At 36.2% G+C, this 19,536-nt stretch overlaps 1 long non-coding RNA gene across 1 annotated transcript in view; it reads right to left on the bottom strand.

The window, feature by feature from the left end:
• Positions 1 to 12,784, bottom strand: part of LOC141570422 (uncharacterized) — a 41,254-nt gene extending 28,470 nt beyond the window's left edge. Inside the window, exon 1 of the long non-coding RNA XR_012494427.2 lies at positions 12,687 to 12,784. This is a non-coding gene — a long non-coding RNA (uncharacterized LOC141570422). The remainder of the gene's footprint in view (positions 1 to 12,686) is intronic.
• Positions 12,785 to 19,536: the final 6,752 nt, after the last annotated feature.

Genomic DNA, 19,536 nt, shown 5'->3' with positions numbered 1-19,536 from the left:
GATGTCATTTCATCCTTCAAAGTAAAACTTTTTCTTCTGGATTGAGTTATTACTACTATTATTACTATATAGTTTATCAAAAGCAACATAAATGTACTGTAAATTGTAAACATGAAAAGAAAAAAATTGGAAATTCTTTTGTTAATGAAATAGATGAGGATTTTTATTTTATTTCATGTTTTGTGGATGAATATTACTTATTGCTATAATGAGACTGGGTTCAGCATCAATTCTAATGTGTTTTTTATGAGCTCTGAGAATCATTTTTCATATATAAATAGATGAAATTGGGGCAAATTGTGCTATAAAACATCATTCAAGTCTTTGAACTTCTTCCACTTTACATGCCCAAACCACACCATGGCACATCTTCAAATACTATTTTTTGTGACCCATCAGCTGACAACTCAATTAGATCTTCCTAAATTTTGTTGAAAGCAAAGAAATGGAAATCATCCTGAATTGTGAAAAGATTTGTTACACATCATTAGATACATCAATTTTTTTTTTCAATTTTGGGGAAAAATATCAAAAAGACTTTCCTAAAACTGATAAAATAACTATTAGCTATACTTCTTGCTCTTTCATTTAGAGGCATGTTCTTTAGCCTAATACACTCACAACAGGTTGGGAAAAGAAACACATTGTTAATTACTCAATATTGTTAACATGTTTTCAATAAATTGAATTAAATCTGCAATTTGCATATATTTTAAAAAACTACTAACAAAGGTATATTGAAAATACTCATCACATAACCTAATCAACAAAGGTATTCTTCATTGTCATATGAAGAATTCTGACTTCATTTTTCATTTCAAATAACCCCGCCTTCTGAATTCTAGATTGTAGATACATAGGAAGATAAGGCATGGAGTCCTGCCTGAGTTTGTCATCTGGATATGAGAGAGGCATGAACAGCCTCTGCTCCAGGAGCAAATATGGCTTTGGGCATGATTCTGATTAATTTTTTTATTGTGATACCAATATTTATTTGTAACATTAAAATGAACAAAAACTCAACCCTTATCAACAACGTGTTTATATTATATAACCATGACATCAAACCTCATGCCCAAATGGAGAATTTATTTGTGATGTCCTTTATTTGGTATAGAAATATGTCTTCTGAATTTGTTTCATTTTATCTAATTATTTTGCAAGGTTTCTAGAACAAATACAATTTCCTGATTAACTTCTAGAAATATTGTTGACCAATTTATGGCCAACATATCGTAAATATATGGCATATATTGGTTTTTTTTAATTTATTTTTTTATTAGTTTCAGGTGTACAAAACAATGTAATAGTTACACCTTTATCATTTATGGATTCTGATTAATTTTTGAAAAGGAATTATATTCATTGTTCTATGAAAATTTAAAGACATTTATTGAAAACTTACAGAAATAGATCTTTGCAATAAAATAGTTACATAATTCTTACCATTAACTTCTGTTTATATTCTATTAGAATTGTTTAATGGTTAGGCTGAGGGCATAATTACAGTATACGATCAAACAGAAAATCTTAGATCCAGTATTTTATGGTGAGAAAGGAAAATGGATGACAGTCAAGTGGAGTAACACATCATCACTACATTTAAAATGCAGTGGATTCTCGTGCGGTGTCAAGAGCCAGGATAGTTTTCATCACCCCAGTCCAATATAAATAACTCACAAAATACAGCTAATTCTCACATGACAGAGTGTCAGCATTATGTACAAAATAAGCCATGGTCCATGGCGGAACTTCTATTTTTACTGACAAGAGAATACATATTCTTACCCTTGTGAAATATAAAAGCTAAGAAATGGTACCAAATGCAGCCCTTCAAAAAACAAAAGGGGTAACCGTGAAATGGTAAAGTTAGAACAAGCTTATTGAGCTGAGCCTTGCAAGATAGGTTAGATGGAAAACCAGCACTCCAGGTAAAGGGAAGAGTGTAAGGAAAGGCTTGGAGGTGATTCTCTGATCACTGAGAAACAACCCCAACCCGAGCTGGCATAGTGACTTTGAATTGAGGAACCATGTAAGAAAAAGCTCAGATTATAAAAAGCCTGAAATGAACCCAGAAAGACTGAGGCATGATTTTATAAGCAGTGGAGAGCCACAGGAGCCCGTTGTACAGAATGCAGACACAAAGAACACAAAATATCTTACGTTCTGTAAATGGGGACACGTAAGAGGGGAATTAGAGAATACTAAGATCATAAGCCAAGTCTCAGGTGGTGAGAGTGGAACCAAGTGGGCAATGGAACCAAAAGGTAATCAATTTAAACTTGACTTCTACTCCCAGCTCTTCACTAACTGGCTTAATGATCTTGAACAAGACACATAATCTCTGGAGCTCTTTTTCCTCCACTCCAAAGATCCCTTGGGATTAAATAAAGCATCTTTGAATACGCCAGCAAGCCAGCAAGAATGGACCAAACACCAGTCTGTGACCCTCCGCACTACCCTTGCTTCATCCAAATCAGATTTAGCCATAGTAGCAGCAGTAGCAGCAGTAGTAGCAGTAGTAGCAGTAGCAGTAGTACTAGTAGCAGTAGTAGCAGTAGCAGTAGTAGTAGCAGTAGTGTAGTAGTAATTGGGGAGTTTCTAGATATGATTTGGAGAAGTGTCTGCTACTTAAAAAGTTTTGAAAAAAATGAACTATAGGCACTTCCTTCAAAGACATAAAATTCTGAAGTTCTATGGAGGAGAGCAGTTTTACAGAGAAGACTTTGTAGGTCTTGGTAACTGGTTGCATAGAGAAGGAAAGTGTGAAAGGTCTCTAAGAAGATTGAATGACGGGAAGACATGAAGCAATAATGATAACAAGGAGCAGGAGTTTGTTCCTGGAAGAAAACGTTGAGTTTTCCCTAGTTTGAGGGGATAAACTAGCATGAAAATATGCATTTTTCTCTTTACTATTTTCTAGTCCTTTCAAAGTAGGTCTTAAGCTATGATCTGCAACATCCATATATAATCTAAAATATTATATATGATGCTTTTTATCATTTATTAGAAATGGAATCAATACAATCTCCAATTAATGATAAAAAAAATTTTAAATGTGTACTTACACAAACTGATTTTGCTTCAGTGATATAGATATTTGCAGTAAACTTTTGGGGCTTAAATTATTGGCTTAAATTTTCTGTTTCCCACATGTAAATGAAGCCACAATCTCAAAAAGTATTTTTCTCCTAAGGTACTTCTTTTAACACAAAAGGAAATTATTTTGACCTATCTCCTTTTGAAATGTTATCTTTGCCCTGGATTATTCATGCTAGATTTGGGAGGGTATATTCAAGAATGCTTTGAATAAGCAAAACTATAACCCTCCATTTGTAAAATCAGCATATATTTTAAATTTCTCACACAATTACAGTATCACATGCAACTACAAACAAAAGAAACAGGGAACAAAGTATAATGGATCATGATGACTGTTTCAGAACAGCTTGAACTTCCTTATAGCCTATAAGAAGGCTATGTGAGCTGAGTTCTGAAGTACTGAAAATGGATTTTACAGCAAGCTACACAGCTTTGGGGGCAAATATGCTTTTTCATAACTTACAACTATAGAAGGACTTTCAAGTAAAAGGATTCATGCCAATGCAAAGATGCGTTCCCCCATGTCCTTCCATTTTGTGTATTTCTTCTTAACACAAAGCACACACATAATCACATACAGAATGGTTTCTAAACTACTAATACATTTTGTTCCAATTGCTTGCCACTAATGTAACAAATTCCATTTTTCCTATCATTTTACAGGTATATGGTTCTTGACTGTTGTGAATGGAATTATTACAGCTGCAGTACATCAATTAAATTTTAATGTTTTGAGACAAAAGAGAGGACAAAGTGAGTTTCTGAGTCATTGTCTCCATCTTCTATGTCCCATATTGATGTTTGAAATAACTGTATTAAGCAAAGAAAAGGAGGAAAGGAGAGAATGTACCACACTTCCGTTCTATTCTAGTTTTTAATATCCTCAAGATATATTACCCTTGTCTTATCTCCTTGGAAGTGGTTTTCATTGAGTAGAGGGATACTTTCGTTCAGATTACATGTTTCAAGCTATGCGCAGTTTCAGCAGGCTCTTAATGAACAGAAGCCTCCCCCACCCTGAAAAATCATGTCCCTTCAGTGTGACGGGGATGATCATTTTCAATTCCCCACTGAGGGATTACAAGTAAGTGTATTTGGGGAAGACTGACGACCAAGGATATTTGACATTGGTAATGCCGTTCTGCCACCCCTGGGAACCTGGCATGCCAAAATGGAATCTTTCATCAGGAGAGAATGCCATTGTTAAATGTCTCTTTGGTTGCTTGAGAGTCATGACAAACAGAGAGATTTAGCTGCCCCTTAAAAACATTAGTTCATTATTTTTTTTCTAGGGAAAAAAGAACTCTCTTCATCAGTTCCATTTCTCCTAATGCAAGTCTTCCCAGGCAAATCCCTCACACTCCCTTTTTGTCCCTGTGGCGTGACTCTCCAAACTATTTCTGATAGAAAGACTCACGCACTTAAATGGTGCAGAACAAGCAAGGCAGCCCTCTCTGCAGTGCACCCCATCACAGTGAGAGTGTGCTCCCCGTGACTCAGAATGAATCAGATGGAAAGGAAAAAATAACAGCACAAAGCTGCAGTTTAAGAAATAAATGACAACCTGTGATCTGGAAAAAGAAGACTACACTCACTGCTGATTTCAGTTACTCAAGAGCTAGTTAGTTGTCCCGCCTGCTACATTCTTCAAAGAACAGGTAGAATGTAGAGCAGGTTTTTCCCTCAGAGGAAATAAAAACATTCTGTTGTTTACTATACCCTGGCAATATAAAATGTTTATCTGTTCTCCCAAAATACTTTTGATTCAAAATCAGAGGTATATGTCCCAATTTTCTGCCCTCTGTATGGCAGCTTTACAAAGCTTTATATAAGGAGGAAGGGAGGGAGGGAGGCAGGGAGGGAGGGAAGGAGGGAAGGAGGGAGGGAGGGAGGGAGGGAGGACTCAAATACTAAGTGTGTGTGTGTGTGTGTGTGTGTGTGTGTGTGTGTGTGTGTGTGTGTGTTTCAAAATATTGAAAGGGGAAAGTTCTTTGGGTTATGCCTACTTCCTTTTCCATTATTTCTAACTGAAACATGGAAAGGCCTTTACTAGGAATAGTCAGCAACTTTATGTGTTAAGAGCAGCCAGCCCATCCTGACCCAGACCCACTTACTCTCTACTTGTTACTGGAACTTTCCTTCCTTCCATCCTCCGCTCTTCCTTTGTTTCTATGTTCCCACTGCTGCCTGGATCCTTGCCCACCTCACATTCCATGCCCCACTTTTGACTCACAGTTAGTGAGTTGTGGAACCTCTGATAAGAGGACAAGCTGTCAAGGGAAGACCAGGGATATCAGGGAAAGGAAAACTTCTCTGAACACTCCTTGCTTTTTATCATATCCCACTGCAATCTATGAGGGGGAAAAAAATAGAACAACTACCCCAACCTTTGCTGCCCCTCCCTGCCCAGCCCCTCCCACCCTTGCCTTATAGCTGACTGGTTCACCTACAATTAGGAGAAGAGAAGAGAGAAATGGAGGAATAGACAAGAGAAGAAGGCACAGAATCAGATGTCCACTCTTCCTCACACTTTGGCACAATGTAAGCCCCTTGGAAAAGGAGAGGAGAAACCCTAATTAACTGAGACTAAGGTCTTGCCATCTGGCAGAATGAAAGCTCAAAACACAAATTTACTTCAGTTACTTTTCTTGCACATCTGAGTTCGGGCCTGAGAGTAATATCTGGTGCATTAGGAAGAGAAGGATTCTTTCTCAACATAAGAAATATCTACTTTAAACTCAACAGCTAACAAAATAACTTCCAGTACATCACTAAAGGCATTCTAATTAAAAATAAGGATTAAAACAAGAAAATACACTACCATCATTCTTCTGTTGAATTCAATTAAAAAGAAAAGAAATTGAAAGTAAAAATAAGCACTTTAACTACTGGAAATAAGGACACAAAAATCATCATTATTTGTAGCTCCTATGAGAATCATTTGAAAAGCTCTTAAATTATTATTTTTTTTAATTTCAGGAAAGTAATCAGATACAAGATAAATATACACTTTGAAAATCTTGCCTATGTAACACCAAAGGCCAAAGAAGATTTAATGGGAGAAAACCAACTCTATGCAAAACAACAACATAAACCATAGAATACCTATGAATAAACCGAACCAAAAGAAGGTGCTTAATATGAAACAAACTGAATTTTGTTGAGAGGTATAAAAGATTTACATAAAAGGAGAGACATGCTACCTATAAGGATAGAAACACCAAGTACTATTAATAGTAATAAAAGGCATCATTAACTGAGAGGCATATAATGGAAGTCAGTAATACTTAGTTATTTTAATTAATGAGCACCTACTATATGCCAAGGATCATTCAAGGTGTTTTATATCCTATTTTAATTTTATTTCATCTTTTCAACAAACCTATCAATACTACTATCCCCATTTTACAGATAATGTACAAAATCAGTGCTTCTAACTACTTTGATACATTACCTCTGTTAAAATGTCTAGGTTTTACGCCCTAAGCATATAGCTTTCATAAACACCTGTATAAATTTTTTAAATGATAAAATTAGTCTAAATTTTTTCTGAAAGAAAGTGTGAAGGGAATGAAAATAATTTAAAGAGTAATGGCACAGAAGAATTAACAAAGGGAAAAAAAAGAAACAGACCCTAGCTAGTATACACAAATTTTTAACAGTTGGTCAAGGAAGTATCACAAGCCAATGAAAAAATCGTTGATTATATTTTAAATGATATTGAAAAACTGACTATTTTTTCTAAATTGATCCCTTGGTTCATATCACACATCAAACTAAGTTCCAGACGTTTTAAAGAATTCATTTTAAAAAGACAGGCACATCATTATCATTAAATAGAAGAAACCATATAAAGATAGACTGAGCATAAAAGGAAAAGAAATTACAAAGAGAATGTTCAACAAATTTAACTATGTACTAAAAATGTCTACATTTTATGAATAAAATGTAAAGGTAAAAACACTAGGAAAAACATTTGCAATGTATATGACAAAGGATTAATAAATTAATATGTAAAGAAGTTCCATCACTTAATAAAAAAAGACAAAAATCTCAACAGACATATGAACAAAGAATGTGAATAGGCAACTTAAGGACTGTTCAGATTTTCTATTTCTGCTTATATTGGAAAGAGAAGTCAGTTTTAGTAAATTATGTTTTACTAAAGATTAGATTATTTCATTTATTTTTTTAATTCAGTGGAATAAATATTTATAATATTCTCATTTTTTAATGTCTGTAGGATCTAAAGTGATGTCTCATTTTTTATTCCTCATATTGGTAATTTGTAGCTTCTCTCTTTTTTCGTGGCTAATCTTTCTAGCTCAGAACCAGCTTTCATTTATGGTGATCCTTTTTTACTGTATGTTTGTTTTATTTCATTAATTTCTGTCTTTATTATATCTTTTCTTTTCCTTTCAGTTTAGTTTGCTGTCCTTTGACTTCTTGAGATGGGTGCCTAGATCATCGCTTTTCGACCTCCTTGTTTCCTAACATGATTTAGGGATTTTAAACTTCCTCCTAAGCAAGGCTGCATACCTAAACTTAAAAAATAATTATAATGGTTTGCCTAATGATGAAGCTAAAGTCAGTTAACTAAGTGAATTCATTTTTTAATAGCAATGATAATAGAAAGATAGTGGCATCGGTTTAACTGTCGGTTAAAGATAAAATTGGCTACAGACTGACCATAAATCAGCAATGATTTCAGGAAACTAAACTAAGAAGATAATGAGAAAATTTTTCCTAAAAGTACATCAGAATTTGTCTTTATTTCCCCATTAAGGAAAGTAGTCTCACAACAGATACTCCATCTGCTTTTAAGGAAACTAATGTTCATTTCTCCCAAAGCATTGCAATTACCACACGTGATCCCTGAGAGGTAGTGGGGATTGGGAGAAAAACAGGTTGTAAAGTCATCAATCAGAGTTCAATAGATGAGGGAAATGGAGGGGCATTGCAACTGATATACTATAAAATTTTACTGGAATTGATAAAGTACAGAGGAAGAGAGAAAAAGGTCCATAATAAGTGACTTCAAATTGGCCAGCAAATCTTTCTACTGGTAGGAACAGAATAGTATCAATACACACACATACACCAAAGAGTTTTCAGAAAAAGGGAAATAGTAAACTTGGAACTATTATTCTTCCCAGAGTCCTCTCTACTTTCTCATGTTGCCTGATAATGGAGCATCCCAAAACAGTTCTCATTCCTCTTTCTTCCTGATCTACACTCCTGCCCTTGATGAGTTTACCCATTCTCCTGGCTTTACATATCACTTCCCAATGTATATCTCATCTCGTTCAGATTCTTCTCCCAAACTCCAGACTTGTGCACGTAGCATGTGTAATAGACATCGTTGATTTATAATGTCAAAAACTCAACTTTATCTCCTCTAAAATCTGCTCTAATGCAGGCTTTTTCATACCAATTAATGGAAACACTCTTTTTTTTCTTTTAGTTTTCAAATAACATTAGGCACACAGAGCAATTGCAAAAATAGTACAAAGTTCCTGTGAACCCTTCACCCAGCTCCCCCCCAAAATCATATCTTACATAACCATACTATAATTATAAGAACCAGGGAATTGTCACTGGTAGAATACTATTAACTAAATGCAGAACTTATTTGGATTTCACCATATTTTATGTGCATTCTTTTTTTTCCTTTGGTACATAGTTCTATAAAATGTTATCAAATGTTTAGATTTTTGTAACTAGCAGTAGATACAAACAATATATAGAGCTGTTTCATTACCCGAAAGAAACTCCCTTGCACTATGCATTTATAGTCATACCCTTCTCACTCAAGCCCTAACCCCTGGCAACCACTCATCTACCTCTGATCTGTTCCATCTCTATAATTTTGTCATATCAATAAGGTTATATAAATGGAATCATGGCATGTAACCTTCTGACACTGGCTTTTTTCACTCAGCATATCCCTTTGATATCCAGCCAAGTTGTTGCATGTATTCCTTTTTTTTTTTTTTTCCTGAGCTGTATTGACTTATATAGAAATATCACAGTTTACCCATTCACTTGGTGAAGGACATTTGGATTATTTCCAGTTTTTGCCTATTACAAATAAAGCTTCTATGAATATTTATGTACAGGTTTTTGCTGAATATAAGTTTTCATTTCTCTAGGGTATATATCCAGGAGTAGATTTCTAGGTTCTATGGTAAGTGGATATTTAACTTTATGAGAAACCACCAAGCTGTTTTCCAGAGGCGCCATGCCATCTCATATTCTACCAACAATGCATAAGATCCAATTGCTCCACATCCTTGACAGCACTTGCTATTGTCTGAGTTTTTATTGTGGGCAGTTGTAGTACTGCATAGTGGCTTTAATTTGCATTTCCCTAATGGCTAAGGATTTAAGTATGGTTTCATGTGCTTATTTGTCCTCCTTTTTTGAAGTATATATTCAAATCCTTTTCTCATTTTCAAATTGGATTGTTTGTTTTCTTGCTGTTGAGTTTTTACAGTTTTTAAAGTTGTTTTTTAATATATTCTAGATACAAATCCTTCGTGGGATATGTGATTTACAAATGATTTTTTCCATACTGTCACTTTATTTTCATTCTCTTAACGGTATCTTTCACATGGCAAATATTTTTAATTTTGATGAAGTCCAATGTAGCAGTGTATTTCTTTTATGAATCATGTTTTTGATGTCGTGGTCAAGAACTCGGCCTACCCAGAGGTCATGAAGATTTTCTTCTAAAAGCTTTAAAATTTCATACTTAGACCTACGGTAAATTTTGAGTGATTTTTTTTTTTTTTTTTTTAAGATTTTATTGGGGAAGGGGAACAGGACTTTATTGGGGAACAGTGTGTACTTCCAGGCCTGTTTTCCAAGTCAAGTTGTTGTCCTTTCAATCTTAGTTGTGGAGGGCGCAGCTGAGCTCCAGGTCCAGTTGCCGTTTTCTAGTTGCAGGGGGCACAGCCCACCATCCCTTGCGGAAGTCGAACCAGCAACCTTGTGGTTGAGAGGACGCATTCCAACCAACCGAGCCATCTGGGAGCTCAGCAGCAGCTCAGCTCAAGGTGCCATGTTCAATGTTAGTTGCAGGGGGCGCTGCCCACCATCCCTTGCCAGAGTCGAGGAATCGAACTGACAACCCTGTGGTTGAGAGGATGCGCTCCAACAAACTGAGCCATCCGGGAACTCAGAGGCAGCTCAGCTGACGGTGCCATGTTCAATCTTAGTTGCAGGGGGCGCTGCCCACCATCCCTTGTGGGACTCGAGGAGTTGAACTGGCAAACCTTGTGGTTGAGAGCCCACTGGCCCATGTGGGAATTGAACTGGCAACCTTCGAAGTTAGGAGCATGGAGCTCTAACCGCCTGAGCCACCGGGATGGCCCCATTGAGTGAATTTTTGTGTACTAAATACACTATCTTTTCAGTTACTCAGGCCAAAAATTTTGAAGTTACCTTTGATTTCACTCTCTTTTACTCCCTGCATCAAAACCATTTGGAAGTTCAACTGATTCTCCCTTCTCACCAGTTCCACATCTGCAACTCTGGTCTGACCCACTAGTATCTCTCATCTGATTACCACACATATCTCTTAATTAATCTCCATTTCTTTTCCTTGTCCTGTACAGTCTATCCTCAACACAGCAAGAAAAATCATCTTTTTAACGCATAAGAGAGAGCAGGTCACTCTTCTGCTAAAAACCCTTCAGTAGCTCCCATTTCTCTACATGGTCTTCTCCGTCCCTTCTGTCTCTGGCCACACACCCTAGAACTTTACCATTCAATCCCTCCACTCCCTCCTCACGGGTTACCTGGTGTGTCTTTTTTTGTTTTGTTTTGTTTTTGTTTGTTTTTTACCAGGTCAGGCATACTCCCACCTTACAGTCTTTATATGGTTGTTCCCTTGACTGAAATGCTTCTCTACCAGACAGCCACATGGCTAACTCCCTTACCTCCTTTAAGGCTTTGCTCAAATACCACCTTTCCAATGAGGCCTAGTCTGGCCACTCTAACACTTCGACCTGCTACTTGTCACCTACCAGCATTCCCAATCACACTTACCTTGCTCTACTTTTTATTTTTCCACAGCACTTATCATTTCCTAATGCATCTCATAATTTACCTAGTTATTGTATCTATTGTCTTAGTATCTATCACCACTGCTGCTAGAAAATAACCTCCATGAAAGGAGAGCTCCTTGTTTTGTCCACTGACACAGCCCATGCGCTCAGAAGTGCCTGGCGATAATAGGGACTCGGTCAGTCCTCTTTTTTTTAAATGATAGCATTTCTTAAATCAGTGATTCTCAAAGTATGGTCTGCCAACCCTTGGAGGGTTCCCAAATCCCTTCAAGGGACTCACAAGGTCAAACTATATTCATAATAATACTAAGATGTTACTTGTCTTTTTCACGGTATTGCCCATCGTACCAATGGAGAAAAGCAATGTGGGTACAACTGCTGTCACCTTAGCACCACTTGGTGAAATGACATGCATAATTATCACCTACAGAATACATAGATTATATTCTATATGTTCAGCTTTAAGATGGCAGCAAATCAAGCAATACATTTTGAAAGAATATTATTTAATTGGTTAAAAGAAAAAGGCAGCTCTTGAAGGTGTAAGTTTTAGGTGTTCAGAAAACTTACTCTAACAGGTCCTTCCCCTCAAAGTCATACAAGCTATTTATACTGTGCTCTAAGATACTTTACCCTCCATTTCGTAATTAAATATCTTAAAGCCAAGTCATAAAGCATTTGTGTTTCACATATAATAAGTACTCACTTAAGTGATGTTTGGCAAGTACTATACTAAACGAGCAATTTAAAAACAGAAGGTGTTTTACTCACAATTGCTCATAGATATTCACTATAAATATAAATATATAGCAAAAGCCTATAAATATTGTACTCCTGTCACAAATAATCACAGACTTTAAAAATATCAATTTACTTAATAGTCCAAGCAGCTCATGAAAATTTATTGTCAAGGAACTGAAATGAGTCAAGAGAACAATGTGTTCTTTGTCGTTTACTTCAATTACCTTTATATAATTCCTAATTTTGAGATGAGGCATTTTGGAATATTGATTGCTTTCTTAAAAATCTACTGATTGCCTCAGTACATGCCAGGGATTTAGTCACGTATTTAAAAAGTATGCAGGAAAGAGAAGTTCCAATAAATGATAAATCTTAACTTGCAAATTGAATTATTAACATAGAATAAATAATTTTTACTTTTTGGGAACTTGACAGTCTTTAAAGCAATAACACTCGAGTCACTTCACACTTAAGGAAAAGGATATTTGATCCAGGTGTCAATAGCTGTAACTCCATGAATCCAGGGAACTGCTTCTCTCTGGACCCAACTTCAAGTGTAGTGGTTTAGTGATTACGTTGCTACACCTGAAAACAGTCTGCCTCATAACATTTTAAATTATACCACTGGCCTCCCCAAAATGAAGCATCCCTTGGTGGAGTCTTCTATTTCTATCAGAAGATCATCAACTTAAAGATTGGTTCCCTAAGAATATATGCACATAGACCCCAAAAAAATAGAGACTGGAAAGAGTACAGAGCAAGTTTACTTACTTGTGAAGATGGAGCGTTGTGGCCTCTGAATTTCTGCATTTTTCTTCATTGCCATGGCCCCACATTAATTTCTTATGCCTTTATGCCTGTGGAGGTGGATGATATCAACTGGTTTATATACTTTCTGGTTCTATTTGCCATTGTTTAGGCTCAAGGGACTACTGCTCCAACACAGATAAAGAAGAAAAAGGGTTAGTTTAGCCTCCACCTCCCAGCAAAAGATTAAATGTTTCCCTCTTTGACTGATAGTTATGATGATTTCCATGGGCCCTATGAATACGGACGTGAAAATCCTAAATAAAATATTAGCAAATCAAATCCAACAATATGTAAAAACAGGTAATACACAGAAGTAACTGCAGTTTTTGGTATTTACCCAAGAGAACAAAAACACACACCCATAAAAAGACTTGTATATGAAAGTTAGTAACAGCCCAAACTGGAAATAGCCTAAATATCTAACCACAGGTGAATAAATAAATTGTTGTGTATTTATACAATGGAATAGCACTCAGCGAAAGAAAGGAACAAATTACTGAAAAACACAATAAAAATGATGAATTTTATAAACATTACTCTGGGTGAAAGTGGCCAGGGTGAAAAAGTACATACTATATGATTCCATGTATATGAAATTCTAGAATAGGCTAAAACTCATCTATAGTGATTTTTTAAAAATCAGACCAGTATTTTGTTGAGGAGGAGTGTTTAATCTGTTTTGGCTGCTACAACAAAAGTACCATAGATGGGTGACTTAAATAGCAAATATTTATTTCTTACAATTCTGGAGGCTAGGAAACCCAAGATCACGGAGCTGGCAGATTCAGTGTCTGGTGAGAGCCTGTTTCTTGTTTCATAGGCAGCTGTCTTCCCTCCACGTCTTACATGGTGGAGGAAGACTAGCTAGCTCTCTGGCCTCTATTTATAAGTGCACTAAGGCCATTTATGAAGGCTCCACCCTCAAGACTTAATTATCCAAAGGCCCCAACTCTTAATACTATCACATCGGGGGTTAGGATTTCAACATATGAACTTTTGGGGGGCGGGGGTGGGGACAAACATCCAGTCCACTGCAGGGAGACTGACTGTAATGTGGCACCCGTGTACTTTGGAAAAAATGGCAATCTTCTTTTTCTTGATTTTGATTGCAATTATATAGATAGAAATATTTGTCATCAACTTAAAATATGTGAATTTTACTATTATAAATTATACATTAAAAATAATTGAAAGAAAGGATATTATTGAAAAGTGATCATTTTTTAAAACATTTTTTAAATCTCAATTTCAATGATTCCATTCTCCAACCACCACCTCTGTATATTATTACCAATGATACAATTCTTGGAGACCAGTGGGTCCGCCAACTTTTCACTCTTCCTCATCTACATCACGTCCGCCTTTTCTCCCTATCCCACTTAGACTCCATTGTCTACCTTTTAGAATCACTCACTCACATCACTCATTCTTTTTTTTTTTTTTTTTTTAAAGATATTTATTAAATTTATTGAGGTGACAGTTGTTAGTAAAATTACATAGATTTCAGGTGTACAATTCTGTATTACATCATCTATAAATCCCGTTGTGTGTTCATCACCCAGAGTCAGTTCTCCTTCCATCACCATATATTCGATCCCCCTTACCCACATCTCCCACCCCCCACCCCCCACCCCCCACCCCCCTTACCCTCTGGCAACCACCAAACCATTGTCTGTGACATCACTCATTCTTGCCCTGCACTTCAATTGACTAAATGATATCGCTCTGCCTGCTCCACACTTAACATCTAATCAGCTGAATGGGGTTGGAGAAAACCACACAACTAGGATGACTGGACTCATTTTAAATTCATGACCACTAACTCCAGGAGGCCCAGAGTGCTCCCAACATTGCCCTAGTTAACCCTGTGCTCCACTCTTCTCAGCAATTATTTCTTACCTTCTCATGGAGAGTCCCAAGCCAACTAGAAGGGAAATGGGTGCTGGTCAGACAAAAAGAATAATCTCCTATTCTGCTTTATAAAAGATTGGTACCTTGCTAAATCCCTCTTTGATATCAAATTTAAATGTTTCCTAGTATGAACATTAAAATTCTCAGCTTTGAACATTAAAATTATTTCTCCCGTATTTAAAGAAAGCATGCTACTTATAGGTGTGAACATTAAAATGACTTTACTTTTTCTAACTTGTGGTTGCTTTATCTCACTTACTGGATTTTTAACCAGTTCCAGATTACAATTATTATATTTTCTTTCTTCCTTTTTCAATATGAAATTTTCCCTAAATTTATAACATGGTAGAATTTTTACAAGTTATCCCAAAATATATGTCTAGAAAAAGGAAAGATTATGTCTTCTTACTCCTTGTTCCTATCAGGAACATATAAAATAAAAGCTAGTTCACAACAAACAAGTCCTCAACCAGATGGCTTCACAGGTGAATTTTATCAAACATTCAAAAAAGAATTAACATCTATTCTCCTCAAACTATTCCAAAAAATATCCAAGAGGAGGGAAGGCTCCCAAGCTCATTTTACGAGGCCACAATTACCCTGATTCCAAAACCAGGCAAAGACATTACAAAAAGAAAAAAGAAAGAAAACTATAGGCCGATATCCCTAATAAACATAGAGGCAAAAATCCTCAATAAAATATTAATATTAGCAAACTGAATTCAGTAATACATTAAAGTGATCATACACCATGATCAAGTAGGATTCATTCCTGGTATGCAATGTTGGTTCAATATCCACAAATCAATTAATGTGATAAACCACACAAACAAAATTAAAAATAAAAATCATATGGTCATATCAATAGATGGAGGAAAAGCATTTGACAAAATTCAGCATCCCTTTATGACAGAAACTCTCTGTAAAGTGGGAATAGAGGGAACATAGCTCAACATAATAAATACCATATATGACAAACCCACAGCTAATATCATACTCCATGGGGAAAAGCTAAGAGCATTTTCCTTAAGATCAGGAACAAGACAAGGATGCCCACTTTCACCACTTTTATTCAACATAGAACTGGAAGTAATCAGACAAGAAAGAGAAATAAAAGGCATCCAAATGGGAAACGAAGAAGTAAAACTGTCATTATTTGCTGATGACATGATACTATAGAAAGAATACCACAGATTCCACCAAAAACTATTAGAATTGATAAATGAGTTTAGTAAAGTAGCAGGATACAAAATTAACATTCAGAAATCAGTTGCATTTTATTCACTAATAATGAACTATCAGACAAAGAAATTAAGAAAACAATCCCATTTACAATTGCATCCAAAAAAACCCCAAAAACTTAGGAATAAATTCAACCAAGAAAGTAAAAGACCTATACTCAGAAAATTATAAGATATTGAAGAGAGAAATTAAAGAAGATACAAAGGAATGGAAACATATACCATGCTCATGGATAGGAAGAACTAATATAGTTAAGATGGCCATACCACCCAAAGCAATCTGTAGATTCAATGCAATCCCTATCAAAATGCCAGTGGCATGTTTTACAAAACTGGAACAAATAATCCTAAAATTTCCATGGAACCATGGCAATCCTGAGAAAAAATAACAAAGCTGGAGGTATCATGCTACCTGATATTAAATTATACTACAAGGCCATAGTAATCAAAACAGCATGGTATTGGCATAAAAACAAAAGACACATAGATCAATGTAACAGAATAGAGAGCCCAGAAATAAACCCATGCCTATATGGTCATTTCATCTATGACAAAGGAGGCAAAAATTTACATTGGGGTAAAGACGGTCTATTCAATAAATGGTGCTGGGACAGATACATGCAAAAAAGTGAAACTGGACCACCTTCTTATGCTATATACAAGAATAAACTCAAAATACATTAAAGACTTAAATGTAAGACCCGAAACCATAAAACTCCTAGAAGAAAATATAGAAAGTAAACCCTCAGAAATTACCCTTAGTAATATTTTTACTGATATATCTCCTCAGGCAAGGGAAACAAAAGAAAAAATAAACAATTAGCACTACATCAAACTAAAAAGCTTTTTCACAGCAAAGGAAACCACCAACAAAAAGACATCCTACTGAATGAGAGAAGATACTTGTCAATGATACATCTGATAGGGGGTCAGTAGTCAAAATTTATTAAAAAAAAAAAAACTCATATAACTCAACACCAGAAAAAATTAAACAATTCAATTAAAAAATGGGCAGAGGACATAAATAGACATTTTTCCAAAGAGGACATACAGATGGCCAATAGACATATGAAAAGATGCTCTACGTCACTAATCATCAGAGAAATACAAATACAAACCAAATGAGATACCACCTCACTCCTGTCAGAATGGCTATCATCAAGAAATCAACAGACAAGTACTGGCAAGGATGTAAAGAAAAGGGAACCCTTGTGCACTGTTGATGGGATTGCAAATTGGTGCAGCCACTATTAAAAATGATTTGGAGGTTCCTTAAAAAATTAAAAATAGAACTACCTTATGACCCAGAAATTCCACTCCTAGGTATTTATCCAAAGAAATCCAAAACACTAATTTGAAAAAATATATGCACCCCTATACTTACTGCAGCACTAGTCACAATATCCAAGATACATAAACAACCAAAATATCCTTCAATAGATGATTGGATAAAGAAACTGTGGTACATTTATACAATGGAGTATTAATTACTCTGCCATAAAAAAGAATGAGGGCCGGCCCGGTGGCCCAGGCGGTTGGAGCTCCATGCTCCTAACTCCGAAGCCTGCCGGTTCGATTCCCACATGGGCCAGTGAGCTCTCAACCACAAGGTTGCCAGTTCAATTCCTCGAGTCCCGCAAGGGTTGGTGGGCTCTGCCCACTGCAACTAAAATTGAACACGGCACCTTGAGCTGAGCTGCCACTGAGCTCCCAGATGGCTCAGTTGGTTGGAGCACGTCCTCTCAACCACAAGGTTGCTGGTTCGACTCCCACAAGGATGGTGGGCTGCGCCCCCTGCAACTAGCAACGGCAACTGGACCTGGAGCTGAGCTGCGTTCTCCACAACTAAGACTGAAAGGACAACAACTTGACTTGGAAAAAAGGCCTGGAAGTACACACTGTTCCCCAATAAAATCTTTAAAAAGAAAAAATTAAAAAAAAAAAGAATGAAATCTTACCATTTGCAACAACATGGATGGACCTAGAGAACATTATGCTAAGTGAAATAAGTCAGACTGAGAAAGACAAATACCATATGATCTCACTTATATGCGGAATCTAAAGAACAGAATAATTGAACAAACAAATCAAAAATAGACTCATAGACACAGAACAATCTGATGGTTGCTAGTAGGGGGGTTGGGGAGACTGGTAAGAAAAGTGAAAGGATTAGGAAGCACAAATTGGTAGTCACAAAATAGTCACAGGGATGTAAATTGCAGTACAAGGAATACAGTCAATAATGTTGTAAAACTGTATGTGGTGTTGAATAGGTGCTGGACTTGATAGGGGGATCACTTTATAAGTTGTATGGATGCCTGGCCACTGTGCTGAACCCCTGAAACTAATATAAAATAGTATTGAATGTCAACTATTATATATATATATATATATATATATATATATATATATATATATATATATATATATATACTCATGGGATGTAAAGTGTAGCATAGGGAATATAATCAATGGTATGGTAATAGCTATCTATGGTGTCAGATGGATAGATTTGTTGGGGTTCTCACTTTGTGAGGGGTATAAATGTCTAATCATTATGTTGTTTTGTACACCTGAAACTAATAAAAAAAAAAAGAAAAAGAACAATAAAATCTACGTTGGCTGGTTTAGGTGGAAAAGAATTAATTAAAGGCTAGTAGATAGCTCACAGAAGCTTGGAGAGGGCTTGAGAATTAGGCTTGGATGCTGAGCAGCAAGAACAATGTTCCATTCCTCTCCAGGAGCCACTACAGCTCAAACACCCCTGCGGCCACTGGTTGGCACCTCCACATGCCTTGCACAGATACTGCCCAGATACTGGTGATGCTCGGGAGTAGATGCTAGCCACTCTGGCACTGATGCCCCTAAAGAACCCAACACTACTGTTGCCAGGCTTGCAGGCTGACAAATTCTGCATGCGTCCTTTCTCCCATTGCTCATCACATGTAAACGCATCTGATTGGTGAAATCCTGCCCATATACCTGTGCCCTTGCTGCAAGGGAACCTGGGAAAGCCAGTTTTCTGTTTCAATCTAGGGAAGTGGAACTCATAACACAGGATATTTTCCAAACATTAGAAGAGTGTTCAAAGGGTGCTGGGCAATCAGAAATGTCCATAATGACAAATGTCCACAATAAGCCCTAAAGGAGAAACTTCTCTCTGTTAGTGAGTGCTTCTTCTGTCTTAGGGTTCCAACAAATATTGAGAAAACCGACTGAAATGTGGAAGTGATGACACTTACCAAGTACTGCAGAGTGTGCTACTTCATGGAGGAATATGGTACTAGAATAATGCAATTGTCCCTTATTTTACCATATCCCAAATTCAGAGGGACTTCAGCTATAACCCCAACTTTAAGACAATATTTAAAGGCATGGAAAATATTTTTGCACAAATAATTCACCTGCACCAAAATGCAATCATTTTATAACTTCAAAAATACTGCTTTTTGAGAATCAGATTAATCTCTTCAGTTTTCATAGGTAGGATAGTTTGACCATTTGAATTCCAAAGAATAATTATGCCTTTTACAGCTATTCTCATATTTACAAAACAGTATAATAACATTAACTTTCAAGATGATCACTTCTATTTCTTTACATAAATGCAAAGATTTACTCTGGTCTGCCAGGATACATATTTATTTCTCTCTGTGTAC

This window comes from Rhinolophus sinicus, chromosome 3 (assembly GCF_057876585.1).
Source record: "Rhinolophus sinicus isolate RSI-liver-muscle chromosome 3, RSI-T2T, whole genome shotgun sequence".
NCBI lineage: Eukaryota > Metazoa > Chordata > Mammalia > Chiroptera > Rhinolophidae > Rhinolophus > Rhinolophus sinicus.
Note: the sequence above shows the minus strand (reverse complement) of the source record. Positions and strands in the feature narration are given on the sequence as shown.